We start from the raw sequence: 12,342 nt of genomic DNA, 5'->3' as shown, positions 1-12,342 counted from the left end.
AGTCATTAGAGATAAAGAGTAACCCGAATAATAGGAAATTATGGAGAAATGTGTCTTTGGTTTAAAACAGAAAATATGATGTTATTTTGTGTGTTTTTTTTCTCTTCTTTTTCCTCCCCAGCAAATGTGGACTTTCTAAGTTTAATATGATTCTATAGTCATTCTAGTTGAGTAGTCATTGTGTGTACAATGCCTGTTATTTTTTTGTTTTTGTAAGAATGTATTTTAATTGTATTTTTTTGTTTGTTTTCACAATAAAAATTGCCTCCTATCTACAAGAATATAACTACTATAATACTGCCTCCTATGTACAAGAATATAACTACTATAATACTGCTCCTATGTACAAGAATATAACTACTATAATACTGCCTCCTATGTACAAGAATATAACTACTATAATACTGCCTCCTATGTACAAGAATATAACTACTATAATACTGCCTCCTATGTACAGGAATATAACTACTATAATACTGCTCCTATGTACAAGAATATAACTACTATAATACTGCTCCTATGTACAAGAATATAGCTACTATAATACTGCTCCTATGTACAAGAATATAACTACTATAATACTGCCTCCTATGTACAGGAATATAACTACTATAATACTGCTCCTATGTACAAGAATATAACTACTATAATACTGCTCCTATGTACAAGAATATAACTACTATAATACTGCTCCTATGTACAAGAATATAACTACTATAATACTGCTCCTATGTACAAGAATATAACTACTATAATACTGCTCCTATGTACAAGAATATAACTACTATAATACTGCTCCTATGTACAAGAATATAACTACTATAATACTGCTCCTATGTACAAGAATATACAGTGGGATGCGAAAGTTTGGGCAACCTTGTTAATCGTCATGATTTTCCTGTATAAATCGTTGGTTGTTACGATAAAAAATGTCAGTTAAATCTATCATATAGGAGACACACACAGTGATATTTGAGAAGTGAAATGAAGTTTATTGGATTTACAGAAAGTGTGCTATAATTGTTTAAACAAAATTAGGCAGGTGCATAAATTTGGGCACCACAAAAAAGAAATGAAATCAATATTTAGTAGAGCCTCCTTTTGCAGAAATTACAGCCTCTAAACGCTTCCTGTAGGTTCCAATGAGAGTCTGGATTCTGGTTGAAGGTATTTTGGACCTTTCCTCTTTACAAAACATCTTTAGTTCATTCAGGTTTGATGGCTTCCGAGCATGGACAGCTCTCTTTAAGTCACACCACAGATTTTCAATTATATTCTGGTCTGGGGACTGAGATGACCATTCCAGAACGTTGTACTTGTTCCTCTGCATAAATGCCTTAGTGGATTTTGAGCAGTGTTGAGGGTCGTTGTCTTGTTGAAAGATCCAGCCTCGGCGCAGCTTCAGCTTTGTCACTGATTCCTGGACATTGGTCTCCAGAATCTGCTGATACTGAGTGGATTCCATGCGTCCCTCAACTTTGACAAGATTCCCAGTCCCTGCACTGGCCACACAGCCCCACAGCATGATGGAACCACCACCATATTTTACTGTAGGTAGCAGGTGTTTTTCTTGGAATGCTGTGTTCTTTTTCCTCCATGCATAACTCCCCTTGTTATGGCCAAATAACTCAATTTTAGTTTCATCAGTCCACAGCACCTTATTCCAAAATGAAGCTGGCTTGTCCAAATGTGCTTTAGCCCACCTCAAGCAGAGAAAAGGCTTCCTCTGCATCACTCTCGCATACAGCATCTCCTTGTGTAAAGTGCGCCGAATGGTTGAACGATGCACAGTGACTCCATCTGCAGCAAGATGATGTTGTAGGTCTTTGGTGCTGATCTGTGGGTTGACTCTGACTGTTCTCACCATTCGTCGCTTCTGTCTATCCGAGATTTTTCTTGGTCTGCCACTTCCAGCCTTAACTTGAACTGAGCCTGTGGTCTTCCATTTCCTCAATATGTTCCTAACTGTGGAAACAGACAGCTGAAATCTCTGAGACAGCTCTCTGTATCCTTCCCATAAAACCATGATGGTGAACAATCTTTGTCTTCAGGTCATTTGAGAGTTGTTTTGAGACCCCCATGTTGCTACTCTTCAGAGAAAATTAAAAGAGGAGGGAAACTTACAATTGACCCCCTTAAATACTCTTTCTCATAATTGGATTCACCTGTGAATGTAGGTCAGGGGTCACTGAGCTTACCAAGCCAATTTGAGTTCCAATAATTAGTTCTAAAGGTTTTGGAATCAATAAAATGACAACAGTGCCCAAATTTATGCACCTGCCTAATTTTGTTTAAACAATTATAGCACACTTTCTGTAAATCCAATAAACTTCATTTCACTTCTCAAATATCACTGTGTGTGTCTCCTATATGATATATTTAACTGACATTTTTTATCGTAACAACCAACAATTTATACAGGAAAATCATGACGATTAACAAGGTTGCCCAAACTTTCGCATCCCACTGTAACTACTATAATACTGCTCCTATGTACAAGACTATAACTACTATAAAACTGCTCCTATGTACAAAAATATAACTACTATAATACTGCTCCTATGTACAAGAATATAACTACTATAATACTGCTCCTATGTACAAGAATATAACTACTATAATACTGCCTCCTATGTACAAGAATATAACTACTATAATACTGCCTCCTATGTACAAGAATATAACTACTATAATACTGCTCCTATGTACAAGAATATAACTACTATAATACTGCCTCCTATGTACAAGAATATAACTACTATAATACTGCTCCTATGTACAAGAATATAACTACTATAATACTGCTCCTATGTACAAGAATATACCTACTATAATACTGCCTCCTATGTACAAGAATATAACTACTATAATACTGCTCCTATGTACAAGAATATAACTACTATAATACTGCTCCTATGTACAAGAATATAACTACTATAATCCTTTCTCCTCGGAAAGTAATTTAATCTTTCTATAGATTGATATAGAATCTCTAGGACGCATAATGATATGATTGTATTATAATTGATTTCGAGTGGAGTAACTCCAATGTATGTAAAATTATAATCCTTTAAATAAACATATTTTTCAAGAAAGTATTTTAATCTGAAGAACAGAACGTTGATCTGTTTTTGGTGTTGACAAACTGACCGCCTGCCCAGTCCTTATTTTACTGGCAGTACTGGTGGATGTGAGGACTCGGTATCAGTGTTATTGATAGGGCAGAGACTTTACAGGAAGGGCAGGACGTATTTTGCCCAGGGAGGTGACAGGACGCAGGATTGAGGATTGCTTAAAATAGTTACAGTAAATGGAAGCCTCAGGCTCGCAGAGGACACGGTATAACAGATGTCATGTTATAGATGTATATATGTGATATTATATATATGGAAGCTTCTGTCTGTGACTGCTGCTCAGTTGACGCTATGGCGGCCGTGATAACTTCTCTGGGCTCGAACATTGTCTTATTTGAAGACATAGATTTTCACCGGAGCTGTAGACACAAAACAAAGAGATTTTTCATCAGAGTTTTCATTTTCAGTTTTGGATGCATCTTAGGTATGAAAACTAGTGTTGAGCTCGAATATTCGAATAGCGAATATTAATCGCGAATATCGTAACTTCGTAAATTCGTGAGTATTACGAATATAGTGCTATATATTCGTTATATCGAATATTCGTCATTTTTTAACATCTGAAAACATGATTCCTCCCGGCTTCTTTCTTGTGGGTCAATAAGCCATTGGCCCACAAGCACCTTAAGAAGGGGGAATCATGTTTTCATATGGAAAATAAAATGACCAATATTCTAAAAAACGAACACATAGCAATATAGTGAATATATTCGTTATTTAGAATTTTGGCATAATTTTTTTCCTATCTGTACAGTTGTTCGCATACTCCTCCCCGACAAGCGTCCCCGTCACCATGGGAACGCCTGTGGGTTAGAAAATACCATCGGATCTGAGTTTTCCCTGAGATAGTGAAATCTCAGATCCGATGGTATATTCTAACCCACAGACGTTCCCATGGTTACGGGGACGCTTGTCGGGGAGCAGTATGCCAAAGTGGAATAACAGTACACATTGGAAAAAAATAACGAATTTATTCGCTCTATTGCTATAACTTCGTCTTTTAGAATATTACGAATATTCTAAAAAACGAAGTTATAGCAATATAGCGAATATTCGTAAAATACACATATAGACTGCAATTTAGCTAATATAGTGCTATAGTAATTTTTTTAATAGTGTTCATATTTTCCAAAACTGAAGTTCAGAAGAGGAAAAAAAATTAGACAAAAAAATAAAGATTATAGCACTATATTAGCTAAATTACAGTCTAGACGTGTATTTTACGAATATTCGCTATATTGCTCTAACTTCGTCTTTTAGAATATTCGTAATATTCTAAAAGACAAAGTTATAGCTATATATAGAATATTCGTAAAATACACATATTAGCCTAGCCATAGTCATAGGAACGTTGCCTTATACTGTCAAAAGAAAAATCGCAATACGCGAATAATTAAATCGTATATTATTCGCGATAAATAGAATAATGACGAATATTCGATTTTGACGAATATAAGACGAATATTCAATCAAATATTCGCGAAATATTGCGAAATCGAATATGGCACCTCCCGCTCATCACTAAACCTCCATTTCGTGCCCAGGTTCCAGCCTGCGCTGCCACATACCGGCACCGGCACTGAGCTGACGGAGTCTGAGATGTAAAGCCCCTGTGACTCATGGGGGTCCTGACTCATTCTGCGGCCTCACACACCCGGAGAGGCTGCAGACTCAGATGATGACTCCTCCATGTGATCACACTGCTGCAGGTTATTTTGGTGACAGGAATCAGAGGCTTCTGGGCTGAGATGCACCTGTCATGGCGACACGTCAGCAGGGCAGCATCAGCCGACAGGGATTGCCTGGTCACCCTGCATTTTGCATGACTTCTAGCTGTAACCCAATCCAGGCCAATGTAACGGAGTCAGGTTCTCCTCCCAGGCACACAGATGAAGCATCTGCCGTCCGCTCCGTCCTAGAGTGAAGTCATGTAATGTGTAGAAACCACTGGCAGATCCAGGGGGAGGGAAGCAACGGGGAAATTGGGAGCTGCTCAGAAGTGGGGGGGAGGCGGCGGCGGGGCACAGGGAGATGAGCGCTTCCATTGCGCTCATCTCCATAGTCATCTGTATCACCGTCCTCAGGAGAGCGATACAGATGGCTGTGCGGCGGGCAGGGGAGGGAGAGGCGTGTCCCTTCCCCTTCCTCTGATAGGCTGCAGGCTCCATCAGAGGTCGGTGTAGGCGGCGCGATGACGTCATCGCGCCGCCTGAGCCATACAGCGCGGGACACAGGCCGGAAGAGGCTGCATCGCATCACTGACATGGAGATAAGTATAAGTGTTTATTTTTTTTTATGTACAATAGTTTTACTGGCACATTGGGGGGGGGGCTCTTGTTACTGGCACATTGGGGGGGCTCTTGTTACTGGCACATGATGGGGGGGCTTTTATTACTGGCACGTCATGGGGGCTCTTGTTACTGGCACATGATGGGGGGCACATTTTATTGGCACATTATTGGTGGCACTTATTACTGGCACAATATTGGGGGCACTTCTTGCTGGCACATTATTGGTGGGCACTATAGGGGCATCTACTGAGGCCACAAAGAAGGGGTATTTTATATGGAGGGCTCTGTACAGTAGCATTTTATACTGGGACACATTATGGTGGGTAAAATGGGGGAGAGGAGTACTATGGGGTCATCTACGGGGGGCACTAAGAAGGGGTATTTTATACTTGCAAGTTATGGGGGACACTGAGGGCATTTACTGGGGGCACTATATAGGGGTATTTTATAATGTAACATTTTGGGGGCACTAAGGGAACATTAGCTCAACTGGGGGCATTACAAGGGGGTAATTTTTGCTCATTATAAGGAGAATTATTTCTAGCCTCTCCCTGCTCTGCTATCCCTCTGCCCCTTCTCCAAATCCTTATTATGAAATCTTTCTCATTAGGATAAAACACATCAGCTCTGCCGAGGCCCTGGGCAAAGTGTTGAAGTGGCGTCCAAGGGCCAAGCCAAGTAATTGTAAGTTTTCATGTGAAATATGTTTGTTATACACATATAGCATCCACTGTGCCCCACAATATACAGTATACCGCTACACTGTGCCCCACAATATACAGTATACCTCTACACTGTGCCGCACAATATACAGTATACCTCTACACTGTGCCACACAATATACAGTATAACTCTACACTGTGCCCCACAATATACAGTATACCGCTACACTGTGTAGTCTGTTCTATAAGCACGGCGGACAGAAAATAATCTGGAAGTGCCCCTCCCGAGACCAGGCTCTGGATCCGCCACTGGTACAAACTGGAATCTCCAGGAGTAAATCACAAAAGAAGGCAATGTGGCAGCTGCATCTTCTGCCAGACTATAGCAAATCGGATGACAATTCATTCCAGCGCCCCCGTCCCCTAGAAGAGGGAATTACCAGCTCCCCTTCATGGGCCGCGCAGTTGAGGCTTGATGCACATGGCCGCGTCAGTATTCCAGTCCACACAATACCGCTAGTTTCCATGTGCATTCTGTATTTTTCTCACAAAGGACTATTCTCACGCACACTAGAACTGTTGAGGAAATTGAAGTGGACGAAATCTGAATTTCCTGGTGATTCATGGTAACAAATTGGACTTTCTCTAAAATGGCTGCTTCACCTGTTACAAAGTGAAAGTAAGAAGGCCAGGAATGAGGCATCACCCATTAAGCCGCGCAGCCATCCAATCAGAAGATAGCCAACCCCTGTGATGTCACAGCCATATAAAAAGTCTGATTCCGTTACAGACACTAGGGACAGTGTACAGGAAAGACTTTATTCACCAAATAATACTATTGAGCAGTTTAGAGAAAGATTATTCTTAGTGTAGAGAAAGTGAGGCTTTATCCACACTATAGGGAGAGAGCAGGGACAGCTTAGTGATAGTGTAGGGATATAATAGAGAACCATTATCCACACTATAGGGAGACAGCAGAGACAGCTTAGAGATATTGTAGCTATATAATAGGGAGGCTTTATCCACACTATAGGGAGAGAGCAGGGTCAGCTTAGAGATAGTGTAGGGATATAATAGGGAGGCTTTATCCACATTATAGGGAGAGAGCAGGGACAGCTTAGTGATAGTGTAGGGATATAATAGAGAACCATTATCCACACTATAGGGAGACAGCAGAGACAGCTTAGAGATATTGTAGCTATATAATAGGGAGGCTTTATCCACACTATAGGGAGAGAGCAGGGAAAGCTTTGAAATAGTGTAGAGATATAATAGGGAGGCTTTATCCACAATGCAAAGAGAGAGCAGGGACAGCTTAGAGATAGTGTAGGGATATAATAGGGAGGCTTTATCCACACTATAGGGAGAGATCAAGAAAAGCTTAGAGATAGTGTAGGGTTATAATAGGGAGGCTTTATCCACACTATAGGGAGAGAGCAGGGACAGCTTAGTGATAGTGTAGGGATATAATAGAGAACCATTATCCACACTATAGGGAGACAGCAGGGACAGCTTAGAGATACTGTAGGGATATAATAGGGAGGCTTTATCCACACTATAGGGAGAGAGCAGGGACAGCATAGAGATAGTGTAGGGTTATATTAGGGAGGCTTTATCCACACTATAGGGAAAGAGCAGGGAAAGCTTTGAAATAGTCTAGAGATATGATAGGGAGGCTTTATCCACAATGCAAAGAGAGAGCAGGGACAGCTTAGAGATAGTGTAGGGATATAATAGGGAGGGTTTATCCACACTATAGGGAGAGATCAAGGACAGCTTAGAGATAGTGTAGAGATATAATAGGGAGGAATTATACACACTATAGGGAGAGAGCAGGGACAGCTTCGAGATATTGTAGGGATATAATAGAGAGCCATTATCCACACTATAGGGAGAGCAGGGACAGCTTAAAGGTTATAATAGAGAGCCTCTATCCACAGTATAGGGAGACAGCAGGGACAGCTTAGAGATAGTGTAGCTATATAATAAGGAGGCTTTATGTAAACTATAGGGAGAGAGCAGGGACAGCTTAGAGATAGCGTAGGGATATAATAGAGAGCCATTATTCACACTAAAAGGAGAGAGCAGGGACAGCTTAGCGATAGTGTAGGGATATAATAGAGAGCCATTATTCACACTATAGGGAGACAGCAGGGACAGCTTAGAGATAGTGTAGCTATATAATAGGGAGGCTTTATCCACACTATAGGGAGAGAGCAGGGACAGCTTTGAGATAGTGTAGGGATATAATAGAGAGCCATTATCCACACTATAGGGAGAGAGCAGGGACAGTTTAGAGATAGTGTAGGGATATAATAGGGAGGCTTTATCCACACTATAGGGAAAGAGCAGGGAAAGCTTAGAGATAGTGTAGGTATATAATAGGGAGGCTTTCTCCACAATGCAAAGAAAGAGAAGGGACAGCTTAGAGATAGTGTAGGGTTAAATGAGGGAGGCTTTATCCACACTATAGGGAAAGAGCAGGGAAAGCTTAGAGATAGTGTAGGGATATAATAGGGAGGCTTTATCCACAATGCAAAGAGAGAGCAGGGACAGCGTAGAAATAGTGTAGAGATATAATAGGGAGGAAATATACACACTATAGGGAGAGAGCAGGGAATGCTTAGAGATATTGTAGGGATATAATAGAGAGCCATTATCCACACTATAGGGAGAGCAGGGACAGCTTAAAGATAGTGTAGGGTTATAATAGAGAGCCATTATCCACACTATAGGGAAAGATCAGGGACAACTTAGAGATAGAGTAAGGATATAATAGAGAGCCATTATCCACACAATAGGGAGAGAGCAGGGACAGCTTAGAGATAGTGTAGGCATATAATAGAGAGCCATTATCCACATTATAGGAAGACAGCAGGGACAGCTTAGAGATAGTATAGCTATATAATAGGGAGGCTTTATCCACACTATAGGGAGAGAGCAGGGACAGCTTTGAGATAGTGTAGGGATATAATAGGGAGAGAGCAGGAACAGCTTACAGATAGTGTAGGGTTATATTAGGGAGGCTTTATCCACACTATAGGGAGAGATCAGGGACAGCTTAGAAAAAGTGTACCGATATAATAGGGAGGAATTATCCACACTATAGGGAGAGAGCAGGGACAGCTTAGAGATAGTGTACGGATATAATAGGGAGGCTTTATCCACAATGCAAAGAGAGAGCAGGGACAGCTTAGAGATAGTGTAGGGTTATATTAGGGAGGCTTTATCCACACTGTAGGGAGAGAGCAGGGACAGCTTAGAGATAGTGTAGGGTTATATTAGAGAGGCTTTATCCACACTATAGGGAGAGAGCAGGGACAGCTTAGAGATAGTGTAGGGACATGATAGAGAGCCATTATCCACACTATATGGAGAGAGCAAGGACAGCTTAGAGATAGTGTAGGGTTATATTAGGGAGGCTTTATCAACACTATAGGGAAAGAGCAGGGAAAGCTTAGAGATAGTGTAGGTATATAATAGGGAGGCTTTATCCACAATGCAAAAAGAGAGCAGGGACAGCTTAGAAATAGTGTAGGGTTAAATGAGGGAGGCTGTATCCACACTATAGGGAAAGATCAGGGACAGCTTAGAAATAGTGTAGAGATATAATAGGGAATAATTATCCACACTATAGGGAGAGAGCAGGGACAGCTTAGAGATATTGTAGGGATATAATAGAGAGCCATTATCCAAACTCTAGGGAGAGCAGGGACAGCTTAAAGATAGTATTGGGGTATAATAGAGAGCCATTATCCACACTATAGGGAGAGAGCAGGGACAGCTTAGAGATAGTGTAGGGTTGTATTAGGGAGGCTTTATCCACACTATAGGGAAAGAACAGGGACAGCTTAGAGATAGTGTAGGGACATGATAGAGAGCCATTATCCACACTATATGGAGAGAGCAAGGACAGCTTAGAGATAGTGTAGGGATATAATTGTGAGGCTTTATCCTCACTATAGGGAGAGAGCAGGGACAGCTTAGAGATAGTGTAGCTATTTAATAGGGAGGCTTTATCCACACTATAGGGAGAGATCAGGGACAGCTTATAAACAGTGTAGAGATATTATAGGGAGGCATTATCCACACTATAGGGAGAGAGCAGGGACAGCTTAGAGATAGTATAGGGACATAATATGGAGGCTTTTGCCACACTATGGGGAAAGAGCAGGGACAGCTTAGAGATAGTGTAGGGATATAATAGGGAGGCTTTATCCACATTATAGGAAAAAGAGCAGGGACAGCTTAGAGATAGTGTAGGGATATAATACAGAGGCTTTATCCATAATATAGGGAGAGAGCAGGGACAATTTAGAGATAGTGTAGGGATATAATAGGGAGGCTTTATCCACAGTATAGGGAGAGAGCAGGGACAGCTTAGAGATAGTGTACGGATATAATAGGGATGCTCTATCTCCACTATAGGGAGAGAGCAGTGACAGCTTAGAGATAGTGTAGGGATATAATAGGGACACTTTATCTACACTATAGGGAGAGAGCAGTGACAGCTTAGAGATAGTGTAAGGAAGAATATAATAGGTATGCTTCATCCACACTATAGGGAAAGAGCAGGGAAAGCTTAGAGATAGTGTAGGGATATAATAGGGAGGCTTTATCTACACTATAGGGAGAGAGACGGGACAGCTTAGAGATAGTATAGGGATATAATAGGGAGGCAATATTCACACTATAGGGAGAGAGCAGGGACAATTGAACTGCGTGAAGCCTCGGTAATATGAGCTATTCTATAACACTTTTCTGCACTAATTGGGGTTAAAAAGCGTTGTAATAGTACTTATTTTAGGGTGTTCACATTCTTTGATACATCAGTAATTCCAGTAATCCTTGATCCTGTTATGGGGTGAAATTGCGGTCTGATAGTACAGATTTTGGGGTGTTTACGTTCTTTTATATATAAGTAAATGCATTCATCCTTGATTCTGGGGTGAAATTGCGGCCTGATACTACATATTTTGGGGTGTTCACGCTCTTTTCTACAAAAGTAAATCCTTTAATTCTTTATTCTGATTTTAAAGATTTTACAGATTTTAAGGTGTTTACGTTCTTTTATTTATTGTAACAGCTGCTGCTGTCCGCCGATGTTTCTCTGCTTACCGCTGCTGTCCCGGGATACGTGTTCAGCTGTGATCTGCTGCCGGTTTTGCCATTCACCGCTGCAGTCCTGGGCTCTGTTATTACTGCCATTATTTCTTTTGGAATCCGCCCCATAGTTTCCTACCAGCCCTGAGCACAGCATGCTTGCTGTTTGTTCCCTGTAGCATTTCTTTAAGGTCCTGCGCTAGACACTTCCTGTGCTTTATGGTTTACCTCATGTGACCTCGCTGTCCAATCCTTGCCCTCCTGCACCTACATAAGTGGTCCAGCACCCTTCCCAGGTACCTGAGTGTCAAGGTCCTTGTGTCTCCTGCATAGGTTGCTGATATCTCTTGCTTGTGTTTCTGGACTCTGCTACCTGTTTGATCCCTGCCTGCTAGCCTTGACTCTCCTGTTGCCGATCCTGATTGCCTGACCTGTACCTGTGCCGCCTGCCCTGATCTATTGCTTGTTTGACTTCACCTCTGCCTCATTCTTTGGTCCTGCACTATTGCTCCTGGTTTTGACCTGGCCTGTTGACTACTTCTGTACCTCTGGTACCTTGCTCAGGTACCTCCTATGCGTGTTTCTGCAATGTACAGTGTTCTACACCGATATAACAGGCTCTCAGAAGCCAGGAAATAGCTGAATTTTAACACACTTCACAAATTATTTGGATCCAATCAAATTTTTGGGGAATATTCGGCAAAGCTTCTGAATCAAATTTTTGGAAACTTTACTCATCTCTATGCACCAGGTACAAGACTAGGACATGTTCTATAACCTGTGGAATGGCCAGATGAATCTGCATCACCCCATAGAAGACAACGGATCAGTGTGCTATCCGCAAAAAACATGGTCGAAAAATACGGTCATGAAGCATAAATGTGATCTATTGTTCCCTGTTATCAGCCATTACAGTGGGGGGACAGACTGTTAGAGGGGTGGATACAATATATTGCTCCCTGTTATCAGCCATTTCCCAGCAGAGAATGTGGCTATACTTCTCTTCAATGGGATGAGTGACTGTAAATTCAGAAACTTCCCGGCCCTCCATGATCACTACTGTATGTCACATATCTCCACTGCTGCAACCCTTCTATACATGACTGATATCAGCTGCCCCTCTTATAATGCTCCAGCGCTGATATAACCTCC

Source organism: Bufo bufo, chromosome 10 (genome assembly GCF_905171765.1).
Source record: "Bufo bufo chromosome 10, aBufBuf1.1, whole genome shotgun sequence".
In the NCBI taxonomy this organism is placed as follows: Eukaryota; Metazoa; Chordata; class Amphibia; order Anura; family Bufonidae; genus Bufo; species Bufo bufo.
The sequence above is the reverse complement of the archived record's forward strand: the minus strand, read 5'-3'. Positions refer to the sequence as shown.